Source organism: Crocuta crocuta, unplaced genomic scaffold, assembly GCF_008692635.1.
Source record: "Crocuta crocuta isolate KB4526 unplaced genomic scaffold, BGI_CrCroc_1.0 scaffold687, whole genome shotgun sequence".
Taxonomy (NCBI): Eukaryota; Metazoa; Chordata; class Mammalia; order Carnivora; family Hyaenidae; genus Crocuta; species Crocuta crocuta.
The window spans coordinates 2,426,870-2,450,253 of NW_027530182.1; positions in this window are offsets into that span (position 1 = coordinate 2,426,870).

Genomic DNA, 23,384 nt, shown 5'->3' on the forward strand with positions numbered 1-23,384 from the left:
CCAACTCTTGATTTCACCTCAGGGCATGATCTCAACATTCATGAGATCGAGCCCCACTCAGGCCTGGCACTGACAGTATAGGGCCTACTTGGGATTCTGTCCCCCCGTCTCTCTTTGCCCCTCCCTGGATTGCACTCACTTGTGCACATGGATACTCTCTCTCACTCAAAAGAATTAAATAAACATTTTTAAAAATAGTGGTAAAAGCATCAAATCTTATCTATGCAAGTATTTTTTTAATTTTTTAAATGTTTATTTAGTTTTTGAAAGAGGGAAAGACAGAGCATGTGAGTGGGGGAGTGGCAGACAGAGAAGGAGACACAGAATCGGAAGCAGGTTCCAGTCTCTGAGCTGTCAGCACAGAGCCCCATGCAAGGCTCGAACCTGCAAACTGCAAGATCATGACTTGAGCCAAAACCAGATGCCCAGCTGACTGTGCCACCCAGGCACCCCTATACAAGGTTATTTTTAATAAAAGAACATGAAATAGCATCCTTTTCCATGAAAACAGGGTTTCTAAGACAGAAACTATCAAATTTTCTCCCAAATCTTTTCCTAAATCTTCCTATCATCACTAAAAGGGAATAGAGATCTATTTGCTCCATACATGAAATATACCATCTTACCAAAGTAGTCTACAAAATATATCCTGGTTTGCAATATGTGCAAAGTCTTCTGCAAATAATTAACAAAGATCGAAGTTTTATAGAGGAGGAGGTAGTGAAATAAAGAAAGGAGTTGGGTCAAGGTGGGAAGTGAAATGGTAAGGAGGACAGGGAGAGAGGGTCAAGAAGGAATATACCTGAGGAGAGGAACATAAAAGGTTCTAAATATTATTGTGGGAGAGGAGGAGAAGGAGGAAGGAAAGAAGAAACTTTAATTCTTACATTCTTAAGTTCTAATAACTAATTCACTGATGAACATGAAGTTACCAGCTTTGTTTCTTTAAGTAGGCTCTGTGCCCAATGTGGGGCTTGAAACTCACGACTCAGAGATCAAGAGTCACACGCTCTACCGACTTAACCCGACAGGTGCCCCTGAAGTTACAACAATCTCAGAGTGACTTCTGATACCCAACAATTATATTTCTGTCTAGGAAGGATTCTTTGCTGCCTCCCCTGTGGAATGAGAGGTAAACTTGGAAACTTTCTAATAGATAAACTCATAATAGGATTGTATTAGTATACTCTGTAGAATAGGAGAAAGAAGATAGGTAAGTCCCAGCACAGTCATCAATGTGGTAATCAGAGAAGAAACTTAACTGTTTTTGAGCTTCAGTTTCCTTGTGTGTAAAACAGGAATAATAATATACAGCACTGTGGTGCCAGGGTGGCTCATTCGGTTAAGTGACTTCAGCTCAGGTCATGACCTCACAAGTTTGTGAGTTCGAGCCCCATGTTGGGCTCTGCTAACAGCTCAGAGCTGGAGCCTGCTTCAGATTCTGTGTCTCATTCTCTCTCTGCCCCTCCCCCACTTGTACTCTGTATTTCTCAAAAATAAATAAATGAAAAAAAATTTTAAATAATAATGCATAGCACAGAGCCTGACAAAAAGGTAGGAAAGTGTCAAGGAGGAAGAATTTCCCATTCCCTTCAAGATCTCTCTAGCTGGACGAAGATTCAAATTGACATGAGACATATTAACAAGAGAAAACCCAATTTAATTTTATATGTATGGGGAATCCACATGGACATAGAACTCGAAAGAGTGTTAACAACATAATCATTTAATAAATGTAATTTCCTAATTATAAACAGACAAAACTTTCAGAGTATGTCTCTGACAGTTTCAAGTGTCAGATATATTTCAGTATTCAACCTTTAAAATTTTTCAAACACAGAATCAGATAAATGAATGACAAGAAATATAGACTAATAGAGTAAAATATTGATTGCAAATTCTCTTTTGTAAGGTTTATCACTTCTTTATGACTTCTTTGATTTTTTTAAATTATAATGTGTTATTTGACAAACAGCAGAGCTCAGAAACCAGTGGTATTAGTAGAAAGGGTCCTTCAAGCTGAAAGTCACAGAAACTAATAGCTCTCAAAGTCTGGAGTCATATTACCTGAGTTCTACCCTGATTCTACCAATTTCCTAAGCTGTGTGTTCTTGGGCAAGTTTTTTTTTTTTCTCCAGTCTCAATTTTCTCATCTGTGAAACAGAAATAATAGAGTAACTACAATAAAGTTCTAAACTCTGGGTTGCATAATAAATTCTGTAAGCTTGATGAATTATGAGGCCCAGAGCCATTCAAAGCAACGTGACGAAGGTGACCAAGCTGGTGACTAGGACAACGCAAGAACCAAAATCTCCTGTTTTCCAAGTCCAAAAACACAGATTCTACTGCACTTTGTTGCCCCCCAAAAGAAGAGAGCTGCACCTCCTCTCCCCCCTGCCTACCACACAACTGGGAGAGAATCACCTTTGCTATCTGACAAAAGTCCACTCTTCAGAATCAGATGCAACATCTGCTCCCATTTGACTTCTTAGAAACCACAATTTGTTCATGTCAAATTCAGGAGCTGATTATTTTGGCTGAGGTGTAAATGAACTAGGTTTAAGTGTTCTTTGTCAGACAAGCACAATGTTTCTGCTGCTTGTGATGGGGACTACAAGCTTGATGAAGGGTTGTCGACAAGAGATAAGAACCAAAAATAAGTCCCTGCTGGATCCTTCTTTGTTGACCTTTTGTGTAGTCTCCAAAGTGCTATCATTCAACAGATTAGGGCTAGATTAAAATAGATTTGAAAACCACTGGGAAGAAGTTCAATTCTTTTATTAAAAAAAAAAAACCATAAATGTCTTTGATTACATCAGTCCAACAAGTTCATTCTTAGGAAAAGAGCCTTGGATGAGGAGTAAGAACATTCTCTGTTCAGATTTTGCCTCTATCATGGGCCTGAGCAAACAAATGTACAACACTTGTATTTCAGAATTAGCTCTCAACAGATGAAACTAGGTACCTGCTAAATTCCTAACAGCTCAGTGAATGGCAATTCAGAAGTTTCCAAGATCAAGAGCCACTGTGTTATAATGCAGTATGTACAGATCTTGGCTTCAATTACCATCTCTACTCAAGGCAGACCCTTTCCCAAAAGGATGCCTGAAGAAAGAGTCATGTTAATATATGAAGCACTTGAGGCAGTTGTGATAGGTAATTCTGTATCTCCTAATAAAACAGCAGCCCAAAATAGAGGCATATTGGTTTGTACTTACACATATGTATATGTATATATATCACAAGGTGCTCAGCTATCAATGGGACGGATACTGGGCGATGTTTCCATCATACCCACTTTACTGATGGGAAAACCAAGCCCTAGCAATAAAAAAGCTGGCCTATGTTCACATGGTAAGAAAACTGTGTGGCTAGAACAATAAGGCATATCTTCTGACTCCATTTCTACTCTATCAGCACCATAAAGGAATACAATTTGAACAGCTGAATATAAGTGTATAATTTGAATTGCATAAAAATATATTTTATCATTTCTCATTGATGTTTAGATGGCTAGGGTTCTGCTGAGTAATGATAAAAGTAACAAAAATGCATAACAAATCTCTTTAGTCTTTTCCTGCCCTGACTACTAACTCTTCTCAGTTAATGACTGTACTTAAAATCTGTAATGCAAATGTAAAGCTACTAAAGTAACTTATGGTTAAAAACTTCCTCTGCTTTACAAAAAGAATTCCATTGTAATTTGAATTATCCCCATACCTATCTACTAGGACCCCCTGCTATGCAATCTGTAGGAAAGGCTTGAAGCAGTCTTCCACAAGACAGTTTATTTCCCCCTATTCATTTATCTCTGTAGGGGCAGGACAAGAAAGCAGTGCTGAAACAGAAAAAAGGCACTCAATACGTGTTCGTGTTCATCTTCTAATCTTCCAACAACCAGAGTCCTGAACAACCAGCCCTTACCAGGGTAAGGGGTAAGAACAACCAAAGTATCCATGGGATAAGGAGGGGCTGCAAAGTGGACATCCTACAGGGCTATTTGATTCCCTAATGTGAATGACAATTGACTGAGCTTGGGAACCACCTGATGCTACAGCAAGCCTGCAATTAAGCACCAATGCACGTTCAGAAGGGCCCTGACAAGCAGAATCTGCAGTCAAATCCAAAATAATGCTCCCAAGGGGCACATGGGTGGCTCAGTCGGTTACGTGGCTCAAGTCATAATCTCTTGGTTCCTGAGCTCAAGCCCAGCATTGAGCTCTGTACTGACAGTTCAGAGCCTCCAACCTGCTTCAGACTGTGTCTACCTCTCTCTCCGCCCACCCTCCACTAGTGTTCTGTCTCTCATCTCAAAAAATAGACATTAAAAAAAAAAAGTAGTGCTCCCAAGCTACAGGTTTGTCATTAGTGAGTGAGGAAATGATATTAGTGACAATCAACAATTTGTGCTTTAATGAAATAGAACAGAACAAAATGCATGGCACATGGTAAGGATAAATATTATTTTGTGTATGTGTTTAAGTGTGTATTAAAAGGCTGTTAAGCCTTTTTGAGGAGAGAAGTCACTATTCCGCTCCAGTATCTACCAGTCATATAGGAATGCAGAAAATGTATAGCCAGGTACTCCAATTCTTTTCAAAAAAAGCCAGAATTCTGAACTACTGAATGAAATGTCCCCAAGTTTTTTTTTAATGTTTTGTATTTATTTCTGAGAGAGAGCGAGCATGAACAGGAGAGGGTCAGAGAGAGAGGGAAACACAGAATCTGAAACAGGCTCCAGGCTCTGAGCTAGCTGTCAGCACAGAGCCTGACGCGGGGCTCGAACCCATGAACTGCAAGATCGTGACCTGAGCCGAAGTTGGACGCTTAACAACTGAGCCACCCAGGTGCCTCGAAATCTCAAGTTTTTAAATATAGCTCAAACTGTTTTAAAACACTGTATAGGCCAAACCAAACCTATCTGAAGGCTAGACCTGGACTAACTATCCTTGATCTTTTGCTTTAAAGAAATCAGTACACATGCAATAAAACCGAGGAAACAACTGATCTTAAGAAAGAGAGCAAAACATTTCTGCCTCATGTCCCTGGGAAACTATGTGTGTAGAAGCCCTCCCAGAAGGCATTAACCACAGAAACACCAATGCTGGAGGGAAAAGAACAGCTCTCTGTCATCAGGTGAGGAAGGTGGCGTTGGTGACAGAGGACTGACAGGGCAAAGAGGTAAAATAATGGTGAGCCTAGCAGTTTCTATGAACCTTCCTTGAACTAGGTTAGATGATAGGGTAGAGCTCTCAGAGACTTCAAACTTGACTTTCCCTTCAGAAGGATAGATAGATTAGATGGATGAATGGATGGATGGACAGACGGATACTTTTTCTTTTCGGAAGTACATAAAAGAATAAATTCAAAGAATGCCATCAGAGTCACCTTCGAGTGCTATTCAGGAAAGGCTCTACCAGCCCACAATGTTTACCACTCTCAACTACCCTAGAGCACCAATGAACAGTTTCAGGGCCTGAAATTAAGTAGGGCCTGGCAGGGAAGGAGTACCTCAAGTGCCTCACCTGCTACCTGGCTCATCACAGAACTAGGACCTGCTTAAAAGCAGACACAGATCTTTAGTCTCTGGGCTTCATAAGTGACACTTGCCTAGCAAACAAAACTTTCAAGTGATATGAGGAGCTTAGGCTTAGAGGTTGGTGGGACTGAGCTGAGGCTTCTTCACCTCTCTATTCCCAGGAAAAGATTCACAAAACCAGGGAATGCTACCTGCCCACAGTCCCATTTGCCTATTTTAAAACACCATGATTGTTCTATGCAAATGTGCAGGCCCCCAGCCTGAGAGCTGGTCTTGCATCAAACAGAAAGCAAGGCCAGACGCCAGCTCCAGACCCAGCTGTTCCCCAAGCTCGCAGTGCAGGTGTGAGATCATCCCTATGAACCTCACCTGCCTGCAGTTTGTCACCTCAATGTCATTACCACAGGCAGAGATGCGGTTGGGGCTTTTGTTTTACTTCACACCAGGGGAAAGTCATTTTTGGAATTTTTCATCTTAAATAGATTTTTCTTAAATGTATGTGACACATATTCCTCACAGGACTTAATAAAATAGATATTTCTCATGCCTGGAAAGTAAACTACAGCTGCACAGATTGAAACAAAATTTATTTTTTAAACTAACATTCTGGTTGGAACAGTCAAAATACATATTTAGCTATAATTTTTTAAAAAGTCCAAACCCAACAAAACATAACCTTCTCAGCAAATAGTTTTTACTAATATAATGTTAATTTACACGGCAAAGACTAATATTTGTTAGTTCAACAAAATAAACATTTAATAGTATCCCTTGTTATCAACAAGGAAAATAATATAATTTCAAAACAAAGAAAATTCCTAAAGCTCTTTCTTCCTACATAATTACCATCATGGAAGTAAGCAGAAAAACCTTCTTTTCAGATTCTTAAAAATATATTCTGATTCTGACATTTCTGTAAAAAAGGGAAGAAGTGATAAGAGTAAATATAAAGCTTCTGATTGCCATAAAATGACTCCTTATAAATACAAATAGATAAGCCCATTTTATTGAGAAAGCTTAGGTTGAACTGTATAAGGAGTGGTGGACTTATAGGTGACCTCAATGCAAAGAATATATATAGATATATACAGATATATAATAAATATATATATAATAAATCAAATGTATTCTCTAACCAGTAAATGTCCAGCAGAAATAACAGTAATGGGAATGTGGTTTTCATGACATTCTCAGGTGACTTCAAGGATCTCCTTGTCACAATCGAGCCTGTTACAATGACAACAAGAAACAAACCTCTGGGACCATAACCTCCCCAGACATGGTGTACTAAAAGGATCTGGCTTGTCTCATCTCTCCTGATTATGCAATATATGCTAGCAGCAGAAGAATGGCGACATGGACCACTGGGCTGTGGACAATGTTTTCTGGTCCCACTTGTTTCATCTCCTCATTTACTATTTTGTGTGTTGCCCTAATATTTGCAGTGAGATGAGGGTGGACATAACTCCAGGCAAGAGCAATAAGAAATATTTGCCCTGTCTGTAAGGTAAAGAATGAAGCGAGGTACATATTTAAGCACCTGGTGGGCCAGCATGTGAGCACACACATGTATACACACACACACATTTATACCTAGGCACCCAATATGTCTTTACTGGCATACGTATATATGTATTGCAGACAGACGTGTCTGGCTTTACACACCAGACATTTTCCTTGAAGCTGTGATCAATATTTTGCAACTCAAATATTCAAAAGCCCTAGAGAAGCTTACTATTTAAAAGAAATTATTATGACGTTCATAAGCCAAAATATTTGCTAATACAAATAATCACACCTAAACTGTCCAAGTTTGGATTTATGTATTCAGAAATAACATGCAAATCCAAACACAGAGATCACAGTTAAAGTACCTTGGGATACGTTCTTTTGTAACATTTCACCTAATGGGTAAACAGGTGACCATCACTTTAAATGTCAATATTTGAAATAGCAGATATCAGCTAGCCCTTGTTCAAAGAAGAAAAACAGCTCAAAGATTCTTATTTGGAACAGAAGCAGGAAAACTTAGTATGTGCCAACTACCACACCCACAAAATATCTAAGGGGGGAGCCCCCTGCATTATAAGTCATTCCACCCACTCAAAGATTTACCAAGATAAATAAACCACATCTGTCCACTGGGATTGGCAAGAGCCTTTTTGTTCCCTATTAGTTCTACAGCACTCCGAGAGATAATGCTATTCACTGTACCTTATGATCTCAAAGGAAACCAACACTTCAAATGATTATCTCTATTTAGTTTGCCACAACCCCACTGCTCCTAGTATAAATACTCAGAGTAAAGAACAAGCTACCATGAAAAGCAATTATGGAGAAGACCCCAAGAAATTAATGAACACATAATCAGCAAGACTTACACACTTGTTTGACCAGCATCCTAAAAGAGGTTGCCCAAATCAAACTCTTAAATGACCCTTAGAACAATAATCCAGTTATGAGACCGTGGCAAGCTGTAGTCACCAGCACAGTCAATGCCGTAGATGGTATGGCACACTGAAGCATAGGATATGTGCAAACTGACTTTCAGATCATGTGGTGTGAATTTTATAAAATCATTTTAAAGAACTGATGCATAAAATAGGCTGAGAGTTTTTCAACCATGGTCAGCAGGCATAGTCATGGTATCTGGTTACCATAGAACAGCAGAATTCAGTACAGCTGAAGGCTACTCAGAATTAACCAAATATTTTTATATAAAGTGTTTATACTCTTTTTTAAATGTTATCTTTTAAATTCACTTCCTTAATGAAAAACAAACTCATTTTTTCTGAATCCAAAAGGAAAAAAAATTCCTAATCTTTCTAATCCATATTTTTCAACAAGCTTCCATTTTCATTATATATAAATAAATATCCAGCTATGATAGACAAATTTAACTTCCTCCTTATAATAAGAAAAGCGTGAGACAGCAATGGAAGGAAAATTCTCTATCTCCAAGAAAGCAGGAAGATTAAGTTAGCAACCCACCACATGGAACTAAAGTGAGACCAGGTCCAGTCTTTAACTTGAGGTCAGAAGCTATTCACCCCTTTGTTACCTCATTTGACAACTTTCTTTCCAATTTTCCTTAGCCAGAATCCCTGAAGTAGCAAAAGGGAAAAAGGAAAAAAGGGGGGAGGGGCACACTACTGCCACAATCACCACAGACATTAAAAATAATAATAAAGGCCAACACTTAGTGCTTACAACAGTACTGTATAATACACATATGATGTGAGTCACATATGTAATTTCAAATTTTCTGGGAACCACATTATAAGTTTTTTTAAGTTGAGATTTTAACATATTTAACCTAATCTATCAAAAAATTATCATTTCAGGGGCACTTGGCTGGCTCAGCTGGAGGAGCACACATTCTTGATCTTGGAGTTATGAGTTTGAGTCCCACACTGGGTATAGAGATTACTTTAAAAAAATAAAATCTGTAAAAAAAATATGACCATTTCAACATGAAATAAATATTAAAAAATGAGATACCTTGCACTGTATTTTTCACACCAAGTCTCAGAAATCTGATGTGTATTTTACACTTACAGTACCTCTAAACTTGGACCAGACACATTTCAAACGCTCAAGAGCCACATGTAGCTAATGGCTACTGAACTGGATGGTGCAGGCTTACGATCTGCCAGGTGCTGTTCTAAGTGCTTTAAATGTACAGATTCATTTAATCCTCACAACAATCCTACAAGGTAAATACTACCATTATTCTCATTTTAGAGACAAGAATCTGAAACAAAGAACAGAGACCCAGAATCACATGCTGGTAGGTAACAGGGGTAATTCAAACCTTGGCCATCTGGCTACAATTTCTATGCTATCTATTACGAGCCTATTGGGTCTATGACAGGCACAGAGCTACATACCTAAATAAATTCTTTCATGTGCTCTTCAGAACAACTCTAGAGGGTATTAATACTCAAATTTTATACACTACTGTGCCAGTAACAGAGATATTTAAAGATAGCATGACTTCACAAAGGAACATATGAGAAAAGAAAGACTAGTCCACAGGTCCTACTGTAACGGAACATGTGATCTAGCAAGAGAATACAAAACCATTACAAGGTATAATGGGCTAAAAAAAAAAAAAAGAGGTACAAAGTGCTGTAGAGACTTAGAAAAAATTTATCCCTTTAAGAGAACAGGCAAGGCCTTCATGAAAGAGGCAACATTTAAAAGGGCTTAATTAGAAGCCTAGAATAAAATGCTCCAAAAGCAAAGGCAAGGAGGTGAAAGGAGTTCTATTGGGTGCTGAAGGAATGGCTGAAATATGTCTAAAATGGCTGAAGTTTAGAGAACAAGTAGGGAAAAACACCTATCAGCTATGGTGCTGAAACTGTCCAAGGGCCATGGCATGGAAAAACTCAAATTCTGTGAAAGTTTGAGGAGACTGAATAGAGGATCAAATCTTAGCTTTAGGTAAAATCATTCTACCAACACTAGGAAAGATGAACAGCAACAAAAGAGATTAGATATGAAAGGTTGGCACGAATGCTGCTAAAATAATCTAGGCAAGGAACTGCAATGATCACAGACAATTTTAAGACAGGAGATGAGTATGATGAGGCTTTCTGCATTCAGAATCCTAAAGGTTTGGGGTCTAAAGTGAAGTCAAAGATGATAGTTTCTACCCATGTGTTAATTAATCATAGTACGTTTTTATTACTTTTTTTTTTTCCACCTAAACCTTCTGGTATATCTGTACTTCTCACACCAAGAGTTATACTACTGTCTACCGGCCTTGTATCTAGCTCTTATTCTAAATTCCACAACTCCAAGAAAGGAGTTAGTTGTTAGCAGAAAATGGCAAAAGACATTATTTTTCAACTTAGAATAACTTGATACCTCCACGTTCTTCAACCCAAAGACAGAAGAATCTCAGAGTCAGACCTCCAGCACAGCTGAATGATATTCTATGAGGGCTTAACAAGCAGCTATGCCTAAAATATTGGCCTTTTGCTTAAAGGTCTTAATGTTTTAAAGGAAAAGTTAAAAGCAATTTCCCTACTGCCTACTTCCCTTTGCATTTATTTATTATTTTTCATGTTTAATTAAAAAACACTTCTACTTTAAACAAATATTTCCTTTTTTTCCCTTTAATTACCTGACAAACAGTAGTAGAGCTGCATAAATTTTGCCTGAGGTTAAAGCTGGAGGAGAGCCTAATCACCAGCTTGAGACATTGTTCTGGCCAAGTAAAGCAGAACACATTTATCCCATGTGTTTGAACAATACTTAGGCACTTCCGTTAAGACCTCCTTTTACCCAGTGTTGATTCTGATTACCCGCTTTCCTGATTTGTGTAGGAAATACGGGTGTTCTTCACACCACCACTACACAATTAAGGAAATGTACCTTAATGCAGCAGAGTTCAGGTGTCACACAGCCTTCCGTAGAGAACAGGAGCACAAATGCAGCCGTACTCCATTACATACCAACTTGAGCACCCTTTCCTCAATTCATAATTGATATCATTCTAGACAAACCTTCATGGTTTTCTGCTGCTTTCATTAAAGAAGGTGGTCAAGGAACAATGAGAGCAGGTAGAAAAGTCAAGGGGTGGGGGAATAAGTAAAATAAATGCTAAAAATAAGTACAGTTGACCCTTGAGCAAGGGTTTGAACTATGTGTGTATACGTGGATTTTTTTTACAGCACAATAAATGTATTTTCTCCACCTTGGAATTTTCTTAGTAATGTTTTCTTTTCTCTATTTTATTGTAAAAGTACAGCATATAATACATATAATATACAAAATCTGTGTTAATCAACTGTTACATTGTTGGTAAGGCTTCTGGTCAACAATAGGCAATTACTAGTTAAGTATTTGGACAGTCACATGTGCATTTTTTACTGTCTGGGTATCCATGCCTAATCCCCATGATGTTGAAGGGTCACTGAATGAGCTCTGAGTATAAACTAAAAAAAATTTGGGATTAACAGCACTTACATAAAACAATGAACATCAAAGCTAAACAGATATAGATATACACAACACTTATACACACACACACACACACACACAATTACCTGTGTGCATTTCTTAAGAGGCCCCACTCCAAATTCCCAGGCTTAAGTATGTACTCTTACATGTGGTCTAAAGATGCTCAAAGCACTTTTCTTATCCTACAATTCAATCTAGTAATAAAAGTATGGTGCTCTGGAAGACTGAATTCAGGGCAGCTGGGAAGTCTCACTGGAATCAAATGATCTCATCTGCCAACCATCCAGGACTCCCCAAAGTTTGGAAGTGCTCTGTGTCACTGGTGATCTTTCTAGCAACTGACAAGGGAAGTGAAGAGAGTGGGGAGGCAGCTATTTTTCCATTTAGGGAAATGTTCCTGCATTGTGGCCCACTTTTCCATCTAAGATATAAAAACCACACAGACCTGATTCCAACCAGAAAATCTATCTTTGACATAGGTAGTTGGAAAGGATCTCAGGTAACCATCTACTCAGGTAACCATTTGTATACACACCAAACAGACTGGTGTACAAGAAATAAGGAGTCCTAGAGTCTCTGGCTACCTATAGCATTAATGCCCAACCCTCAATAGAGGCAAGCGGCTGTAATATAGGAAAGGCAAGATTGGGAGGAGACTGAAGAAAGGCCACACATAATACAATGTGCAATCAAGAGCAGAAATAAAGAGTCTACAAATATAAAACAAACATTTTTTATTAAAACAAAGTTAATAGTTTTTGGGGGGGAGAGGGGAGGAGAGGAGAGGAGAAGGGTAGGACGGGCAGAGACTGGGAGACACAAAATCCGAAGCAGGCTTCAGGCTTCAGGCTCCGTGCTGTCAGCACAGAGCCCAATATAGGGCTTGAACTCACAAACTGAGATTGTGGCCTGAGCCAAAGTCAGATGCTTAACTGACTGAACCACCCAGATGCCCCCCCACCACTTACAAAAAATTTTAAGATCAGAAAGGAAGGATGGCAAAGGAGAGTCAATATGGAAGTTTAAAGAGAACACCAAAACAGGAGCCCACGAAGAGCAGCCTAAGTGCGGATACCTCTGAAGGTAATGAAATCACGGATGAGGAGATCGTGGTTAATGATCATGGTTAATGATCATGGCAATAAATTGCCAAAAAGTAATGACCGTTATTATGTTGATTACTATTGTGACTTTACCTCCTTGGGCCTTAGTTTTCTCACGAGATCTGCAATTTATGTTTATAGTTTTATTTTTTATATCTGCAATTTCTAAAAGAGGGGAGTTCCAACTTTTTAAGCTCATTACAAGAGATAAGGCATTTTTTTCCTAAAGGTTAGGAAGTAACTGTCTAGAGGATATTGCAGATTCCTTCCATTTCTAGCATCATATTATGACGACATATGCTGGCTTCACTTGACCTCAGAGCTTTGACAAGAGAAAAAGGTTTTTTTTTTTAATTTTTAAAAAATGTTTATGTATTTAGAGATAGAGAGAGAGCAGGGGAGGGGAAGAGAGAGACAGAGAGAGACAGAGAGAATCCCAGCTGCCAGCAAAGAGCCTGACGTGAGGCCTGAACTCAAAAACTGTGAGATAATGAGCTGAACAGAAATATAGTAGGTCACTTGACTGAGGCCACACAGGCGTCCCAAGAGAAAAAGTTTCTTAATCACTTATTGCCAGCAGAAAATCAAATTTAAATATTCTAACAAAAGGAAATGAACAAAAAGAGGATCATTGTATGGATCAGTAAGAAAAATGTGCCAAAGAAGCGCCTGGGTGGCTCAGTTGGTTGGGCAACTGACTTCAGCTCAGGTCATGACCTCATGGTCTGTGGGTTTGAGCCCCATGTCAGGCTCTGTGCTGACAGCTCAGAGCCTGGAATCTGCTTCAGATTCTGTGTCTCCCCCCTTTGTGTTCTATCAAAAATAAATAAATATTTTCAAAAAATTTTTTAAAAAAGAAAAATCTGCCATAAATTAAGAAGTGAGATTAACTCAACCCTCTGTACCTGTGTTTAAAAAAAATCTGTAAGCCATCTGTACAACAAATCCCTAAGAAAAAAAGCAAATCATTAGAGATATTTGTTAGACTTCACAGTCAGTACATGATATATGTTACATCTATTTCTACCTAAAAAACAAAAATACTAGTTGGAAATATGTGTTATGGTCTTCAATAAACTCTGCCATGATGCTCTATTAGAAAAGAGTCTAGAAATGTCACCAAGTATAAATGGAATCATCAATGAGATACAGGTTAGTCCAAGCCAATGTCCAGAGACACTCAAAGAGTACACACACTATTAAAGGTATCTTTATGTTGTATACCAGTGGTTATTCATACCAGGGACTCTACAAATATCTCACTTAATTACCACAGCTTCTTAAGATATCTATTTTTACCTTCAATAGCAATAATAAGTCCCAGAGAAATTAAAAGTATTGTCTAAGGTGATATTTGCTAGGAAGTGGTAGAACCAAATAGAAATATGAAATATAACAATATACATTATATTTTATATTAATATATTTTAATATTTATATGTATATTAAGTACTCTCTACACACAACATGGAGCTCAAACTCACAACCCTGAGATGAAGAGTCAGTCACATGCTCTACTGACTAAGCTAGCCAAGTGCACCAGAACAAACATTTTTTTCTTAGTTTACTGTCAAGTTAGTTTCCATATAACACCCAGTGCTCATCCTAACAAGTGCCCTCCTCCATGCCCATCACCCCCCTTCCCCTCTTCTCTACCCCCACCAGCCCTCAGTTTTCAGAACCAACATTTAAATGATAGGTTTATTTGGGCCACAGTGCTTTTTATTTTTTTAATTTTTTAAATGTTTACTTATTTATTTTGAGAGAAAGAATGTGCCTGCACACAAGTGAGGAGAGGGGCGGAGAGAGAATCCCAAGCAGACTCTGCACAGTCAGCTTAGAGCCCAACATGAGGCTGGATCCCATGAACCACGAGATCATGACTGGAGCCGAAATCCAGAAACAGACGATTAACCGAATGAGTCACCCAGGCGCCCCACACCCCTGCTTTTTAACTATGCCTCTACTCTCATTAGAAGCCACCCAAGAAACAGCACCTCCCCCGTGAGAAGCTGAACTTTCAGAGCATGTCATTTCTGTTCCATATTCATGAGGTCTGCATATTAGGCTCAGTGAGGTCACTAATAATGTGGTCCTAGAGAAATTTTTCTCACAAACATAAATTATACATACAACTAATTTTTTGTGAAGCTGACAAAGCAACTACTTACATTAAACTAAAATGGGCCACGTAAATAAAGGGAAAGAGATAAAAACACTAAAGCCTGCAGTGGGATGGTACTTCAGTGGATGAATCCAAGAACCAAACAGTAGTTGGCAAATCCTGGACTAGAGCAATGAGCACCAAAAAGAATGCAAGTAGGAAATATCATGATACAACCAGTCATAAACAGCAACAGGGGCAAAGGCCTCAGAAATTTGAAATTTACCATTACTCTATAGATTCTATTGTTCTTGATGGAGAAAGAGGAGGTGACAGTAACTACATATACTTGTTTGCTTTAATAACAACATTTTATGCAGTAGAAAGAAAAAGAATTCTAGTTTCTGATGCAAGGCAATGATCCAAAAGCTACTGGCTTCTTGAATGAGAACTACCTCTCTTTTGTAGACGGTATGTGAATACAGTGCATGCCCTGGCAGTATCTTCCAGCCACCCTCACAAGTGGAGAGCCTATAAACAGCAAGGAGTTATGGTGGATCAGGTTAAACAGCAAAAGTTGCTAGGAGTTTGGGAAACAGGATTATGACTAACAAGAACCTCCAAATTTCAGGCCAGAGGTTTATTGCCAACTCTACAACAGGTTACAGAATAAACCGGAGGCCAGTCTTTTAACCTACTTTCTTTCTTCTGTTTCTGTTGTCTCTAAAATGGGAATTATAATTTAATGTAAATAATAGTACAAAATGTGATTTCTTACATTAATAAAGCATGCTTTGAAACTCCAGAGATACATAAAAGAAAATTAAAAACTAACATCACCTATAGAGTGTATTCATGTCTGTATGTATTTCTCATACACACATGGTCTCACAATTGAAAATTATTATATATTACTAAAAGCTATTAACTATATTACTCTTTCACTCATTAGCCATTTACATCCTTCATGGGAGAAGGGAAATAAAATTAAAAAATGTATCTACATATACATGCTCTACATTTAAAGAAAACTTCTGCAACTTTTCAAACAAATATACTTAATAAAAGAGGTGGGTGTCTGACCAAATAAACAACAAACACAACTCTTCTGAACGTGAGTCTTTACTATAATAGGCCTAAAAACAGCATGATTTCCCAACTCTGAGTTATGAATCTTTTACTCCGAAGAGCAGGCCCCTGAGATATTTAGACTATACTGGGAGATTCCTCAGGTATGTGTACACATACAAATACAGTGGTGGTGAGCTAAAGTGTTATTTTTGAGTTCCCCCCACAAAAAACTTACAAAGTAAGAGAATGAAAATGTACTAAGTTTTCGGACATATTATTTTCAACTTAAATCATAATTTTCTCCCAACTTCTTCCCAGTTCTCAGAAAAGTATATACGGTAGCAAAAGTAAACTTGGGAAAATGCACTGGGAAACTACACTTCATAGATAGAAACTAAATGAGGCATTAACAATGAAATTTGCAAACAGCAACTTTCACAAAGTAGGTTCAGACCATTCCTCTAACAGTCCTAGTCCACTTTAAGTTCAGGCCAACTTTCTAATTAAACGATAATAGTAATAATTATCCAGTGCTAGGCCTCCCTCTACTATGTCAGCCTCCAAGCTAGGTTTTTAAATTCTAGTATTATCTCACTTTATTCTCACAAAAATCACAAAATAGTTTCTCCTTTAAAAAAAAAAAAAAGTGATATTTAGACCTAAGACCCAGAAGTTAAGAAACTTGCCCATGGTCATGGACCAGTTTTCCAAAACCCAGTGAGCCTAGATGCAAAAGCTTGGGCTTTAAACTCTCAATGGTATTTAGAGTAGGGCTAGTTATAGCAATATATGGAAAACTAGGTAGTTTTTTACTACATAGCTTTTAAGGAAAACATTTTAAAGGAGAAATATGAAGAGGGATGGCAATCCATTAAGAACTTACTGGGAAACTGCCTGAAGCTTATTTGAAGGCCGATTTCTCGAATCAAAGAACATTTAAAAAAAAAAAAAAAACACTAAAGTCGTTGTCATTTGCCCAAACATGTCACATGTGATAAAACAAATAAAACATCAAAAGTGTTCTAAAAAATACTATGTGTGACAGGTAAGTAAGAAAGGATTAACACACTGTGGGGTAAGTGGAAATATACAGCTGAAACTGACTAATCTATTCAGAAATTAATATATCCAACTATATGAAACATTAAAAACAAATCCAACATTCCAACATCATTCCTAGCCCGTAAATTTAAATAAATGTATTTTAAGCCAAGAAAAATTATCTAAGTTCTAAACTTAAAAAGAGCTAAGAATTTAACCTAATAGTAACCAGGATGTGCTCCTTTTCAAATTACTTTAACTGGTCAAGTAGTTGCAAGAACTTATAAATGGTTTTGTCTTGGAGCACCTGGGTGGCTCAGTCAGGTAAGCATTCGACTTCAGCTGAGAACAGGATCTCATGGTTTGTGAGTTTGAGCCCTGCTGACAGCGCAGAACCTGGAGCCTGCTTCAGATTCTGCGTCTCCCCCGCTCTCTGCCCCTCCTCTGCTCATTCTTTCTCTCAAAAATTAACATTAAAACAAATTTTTAAAGAAATGGCTTAATCTCATAGATTTAGTCTTCCTCCACAACACAACTGAAACCATATTAGCCCTCTCCTCCAAATTATCAAATGGATTGTCTTTGTATGGGGAAACTGAGCTAAGTTTCCTGAAGAGAATCTGCTGAATTGTTTGTTATGTTGTATTTATAAGAATCATCATATATCAAACAGTTTGCTAAGAAATTCTTATATCTCTTACTAAAAATTATGGCCAGTGATTTCCCTAACCAACAAATTCTTTTTCTAAAATAGGAAGTAAAAAATTGTGTCAAATATTGTATACCAAATAGATCAATGATGGTTTATCAGATTTACAAGTGAAATTTTTATCTTAAGGAAAACAAATTTAAAATCCACTCAGATAAAATTCTCACTCCCTTGATTTCAGTAAATACAACATATAGTACATAGAAATTGTTTTTTTAACCGGTAGACTATAACCTGAGAGATCTCTAACCAGACAGATGAACTTTGAAGAGAGAGAGAGCTCAGCAAGTAACCTCAAACTCTGCCCAAAACAAACCTTCAATGACTTCCCCTACAGGTCTTTTTCCCCTCTCTGTGGAGGTGCTTTGGAAATTTCATTCAAATCCCTAACATCTCCTATCAAATTATATTAGAATTGTGACCTTATGATAAGATGCCTACAGACGATTCTAATTAATCTTAGTTTGTAGAATGGATTAATGAATGCATTTTGTAGCTCTTTGCATAGATTACACATGTGCATTAATTAGTAGTGAGCATCTAAGAATAATTCCTGGAAAATCTACAAAGATACACAATGGTTGACGGTGTTAAGAAACTTCTGACAAAGTCCTTTGGGATCAATAATACACATAGGCCCTGACTGCTATCCTTGAGGAGGTAATGTATCAAAGAAGAAGTGGAGGAAATTTTATTATTTATTGTCCCCTTTCCCTTGAAGTGGATAATTGAAAAGAGTATTTTGAGTGTTTGGTCATTTGAAGACACAATGCACACAAACTGTAAGTCTAATGGCAAAATTTAAAACTCAAAACTTAGAGACATTCGAAGATCCCTTCCATTGCTCTGGACATAGCTTACTGGCATTCTTTCTTAAGGCCACGTGTGTCACACTCTTTCAAATAAAAACTACTACAAGAGGATAAAGGGGATAAAAGGACTTGCCTGTAGTCAGTCACCTCTTGGTCCCCTTGTGCTTAAACTGTTATCTCCATGATAAGCAAAGGTGCTCAGAGGTGCTTTCAAAGTCTCCAGGCTCCAGCAGGAGTGATGACTGAGAGCCCCGCAGGCAGTGCAAACCAACACTGTCACTTCGAGTCATTGCTCGGCCCAGCTAATGCCATGCCTGTCATGACAAGCACCAGCCACCTTAAGGCACCACACCTCTACCTCAACAAAACATACTTTTGAAAAGGTATGAGCCATGGAGGGAATGTGTTTCAGGGGTTGCCAAGGGAAGCCAGCCTTGTCTATAACAGCAGAGAGGCAGTGGAAGAGCCCAAAGGCACAGACAGACACATGGAGGGCTGCTAGCCCTGAGTACAAATAATTGTTCTACTTCCTGTGCATGGACAGGGGGAAAAATGACATGTTAAGATACCGTTTGACCAGGCTAAAGCGGGTTTCGTTGTCAGCCTAAACCTGCCATCTGGTGTTAAGATACAGCAGATCATCACACCCAGATGTGTTCCTTCAAACAAATCACGTCTTTTTTTCTTATTCTCCTTTTTTTTCTTTCGGTAAAGAGAGAGGTGGCTGCCAAAGATACAAATCAGCTGAAGTTTACTTTAAACTAAAAACTCTTATTAATTTACTCAGCCAAGTAAGTAGGTATGTCATTTCATGCACCCACACCCCAAAGCAACCACTTTTCAGAAACACTATCTAGAGATGCTGAGCAGAAAATCATTTGTTTACTACTCATCGACCCTAAAGTGAAGGCTCTCTTTAGTCATCAAAAAGCCTTTTCATCTGAAAAGTGAAATTTGTTGCAGTGAAGTAGGGTTCTAAAATCCTTGTCTTCCTCTTTATTTTTGACTCAATATCTCATTCCACAATTGGGGTGGGGAAGGGTTATGCAGTGCTATCATTTGCACCTCATTACACTTGGGCTGGAGCTTTGAGAAAGCTGATATTCCCTCTAAATTTTTACAGATGCTTCTAGTTTACCAGTTCATGACTGCACTACTAGAAAAGACTTCCTGCCTCTAAACTGCTTGCTGGCATGTATGCTGAATTTCAAAATCCCTGAAAAAAGTAAACCTTTGTGGTGTTCTCTTAACTTTCTTGCTGGGGAAGAGGGGGGAGGGTCACCAAAACCACACCAAGCAAAAGCTTTTTCTTCTATAAAGTGAGACTCAATCTCTCAGAATTATTCCCACCTAACTACTGACTGTTCATCTTGATTTGGAAACCTCCCACAAAAATGTTCATTAACAAAAGTTATTTGTGGAAGGTGTTTTTCATCGTAAATTATGATTATGACACATTCACCAAGTTGTAGAAATAACACTATCACTGGCAGCCTTTCACCTGAGCCTGTGTGTTCCCCTTTATATGTATCATTTGAAAAACACTTTGGGACAAGAGTGGAGGGACACTTTCTAAACCACCATCCCTTTTTTTGTTTAATGGCTCCAGGGTTTTTCAAAGTTCAGGGCAGGTGACACTGGCCTGTTCTTAATCTTTACTGCTTTAGCAATGTTAAGGCTGATGACGAGGGACACAAATCCCCTGATGGAACTGAATGCATTCCAAGCTCCCCGACCCACTCAAAGCCGTAATCCCCTGCAGCTGGATCTTACTTACCACCATGCACAGCTAATACATTTTTTAAAAGCTAGTCACTGGTGACAAATGTAAACTGGACAGAGGAGCAGCTCCCCCTTCTCCCTGCCTCACTCCCCAAACCCTCAATCTTCCCCCATAACCCAGTTGCTGTTTCTGTGATGAATAGGACCTGCCTTTTAGAACCACCAAGCCCATGCCATATAGCTCCGCTCTAAGTGACTGGAAGGTTTTAAAAGCATCTTCAGCTGTCAGACTATAACAGAAACAACAAAAAAGTCATCCTTAACACAAACATTTCACAACTGAGAAAACCCACTAAGTTGAGATGATCACTGCCATACTGCGTTCACTATTTCACTATCACATGCAGGCTAGCTCTTCTGGCACCTTAGCCACTTGGCTGAATTAAGCTGGTTGCCATATTCTTGGGCGTAATAAAATAAATGCAAAAAAAAAAAATGAAACTAGAGGCTCTTCTGTGATGCATTTCATTTATATCCCTTTAGTTTATTCTTTTGAAAAAAACTTGACCCAAATATAGTAAACAAATAGTGTTTAATGATGGGCAAGTATGTTTTCACCATGGATTTTGATCATTCACATAGGGAAACCAAGTCACCCAAGTAGGTAATAGCTTTGTGCTGGATAAAGTCTCTAAAACTCAGCACAACAAATCATGAAAACGGCAGCCTAAAGATAAATGAAAAGATCAATGAACAGATATCTAAATTAGGAAAATAAATGGTCTCAAATGGTATCAAAATACCATATGCTACAGATGGCAAATTTTGACAAAGGAACAAGTTATCCTCTTTACCTGGTGCAGAAACACCGAGGGTTAATCTATGTGAGTTTTTCGGGTTTATTCTAGTCCCCAGATAACCAGTAAGAAGTGCTAGGATTTAAGTGATATTACCAATTAGACTTGGCCATGGCTACCACAACACTGACTACAACGCTTAAATTGCATTAGGTTTAATTACTGCAAAATTACATCTGGAAAGGGAAGCATAATTTTATAACCACCCTCAGCATTCTAACTTGAGCTCAGTCCCTGCATGATACATACTCGCCCAAGTAATTGAGGCCCTGAAAGGCACCACAGTTAATAATGTGTAACTAGCAAGAACACGAGAAGCGACAAGCAGGTCTCCATGAATTAAATTCACATCTGATTATGTGACCTCTCAGTGTCCTGCTGGCAATGCTAAGAGAGGTACTCCACAGCAGCCTGGGGACTAGCCTCAGCAGGACCCATGGAATAGGAATTTGGCTGGGATTGAGGTGGGGGTAGGACAGGGTACTATACCAATGGGGAAGGAATTAGGACAATGTGCTTGAAAGAGTACAGCTCTGATTTTCCTACTTGTCACTGACTGTCACATTCCCAGAATCCAGAGAACTCAGTCAACATATGAGTAATTCAATCAAATGGGAAAAAATACAAACTCTGCTGTTCATAGTGACTCTAGTGCCTCAGGACTAACCTTAAATGTGGGGTGCATGCAAGTAAGGGAAATTTATATGTTCTGATAAGGGAAAAGGAAAGAAGGTTAAGAGATTACTACATGCACACGTGCGTAAAAAAGTATTTTGTGGTACATGTCAGGAAAAGTGTGAAAAATGTAGAAGTGGCTTTAAGAGAATACAGGAATAACAAACAAAAAAAAAAGGAAAGAAAATGGGTCTCTGTGATTCATAAATTTCAGGATATGATTAACAGTAACACATACTTAATCTAAATCCATATTATATATCCATTCATCCCAAAACACTTAGTAAGGCGTGTTGTATTGTTCATACAGTAACCAAAAATGGCAGTGCTTTACAGTATTACCTTAAGTATCTATCATAAACTGCAAGTAGTATTTCTATTTCATAATAAAAAATGATCTCAGGTCTAATTTCCCATGCCTACAATGATATGTTCACACTATAAAGTTGTCAAAAAAAAAAAAAAACCTACACAAAATATAAGTTTCAGGGGGGAAAAACTGAATCATAACTAGATCTCTGCCAGTTACTTAAAATGTGATAAAAATGGAGCTTGCTTAATTAAGCAAACCTTTTAATACTAAAATACACTATAATTGTGCCCAAGAAAATCACAAGTAGGAATAAGTTTGTAATTAATCCAATGAGAAGTATTTATTATATTTGATAGGAAAACCACAACAAATTGTATTTCTCTGAACTTCCAGGAACCAATTCATAATACTTACAAAAACCTAACTGAAAAATGCTTAGTCTTGAGTAAGCATAAATCCTTGCAAGGAAACACATATAAAATGAATGCTGTCTCTTTAACTTGAAGGACCTACTATAGTTAGGTAGTATGAAGCCAAGAAAAAGTTCTGAAGTTTAACTCTCAGGAGCAAACATTTTCTACTTGTGAAGTAAACTCTGTTGAAAGACAGCAGACTACGGTCCCACCAGTAAAAACAGGAAAGTTTTCAGCCAGTGACAGCTTTGCCTACAGAGGAAAAAAAAAAGTGTCATAGACTCACTTTATTAAACCATATGCTCATTGCCCTGTGAAGAAAGCAGGGTCACTAATTAGTTCATTCTGTGAAAGAAGCCCTTCCTGATCCCGTTGACTTTTGTCCCCCTGGTTAGCTCCAGCTATTTCTGTCATGCAACTTGAAAATCACTGGAGGGAGGAAGATCGCCATAACAACCGCTGAAATGATCTTGTGGAATGTGTCTAGTGGCACTGGAATAACCTGAATATGTGCTCCAGATGTGTCGGCTGTCAGGAAAAAAGTAAACACATCTGATGGACAGCGTATGACTAGATGGCCTCGAAGCGACTCCAGAGGCTCGGAGCGGGGGGAGGGGTCGCATATGTGAGCAGAGGGGTGGCGGGTGGGGCGGGCAGAGGAGAAGGGGGCGAGCCCGAAGCCTGCGCAAGGCCCCGCAGGACCTGGAGCGTGGGGCGCGCCAGAGTACTGAGCGCGACTGTTCCGCCCGCGTCCCTCCCCTGAGTGGCCTCTGTGGGACTGTGGCAGCCCCTGCGAATTTCCGTCTGGCACGGACTTGTGAGCATTTGGGAGCAAACTAAAACATGAATACTGAGAGGAAGGGGAAAAAGAGAGGGAACGGGTTCAAAATGCTTTCTGTCTTAAATATTAATGGCAACATGTTTTTAAAGCATTCTGTCTTCGGGGGAAGGCTGCCTCCAGGCCCCTTACCCTCCATCTACCAAATGAATGGCTGTGCCTTTTTGCCCTACATGCAATACTCTGAAGCACTCTTTTTATTAGGTGACTGAGTGAT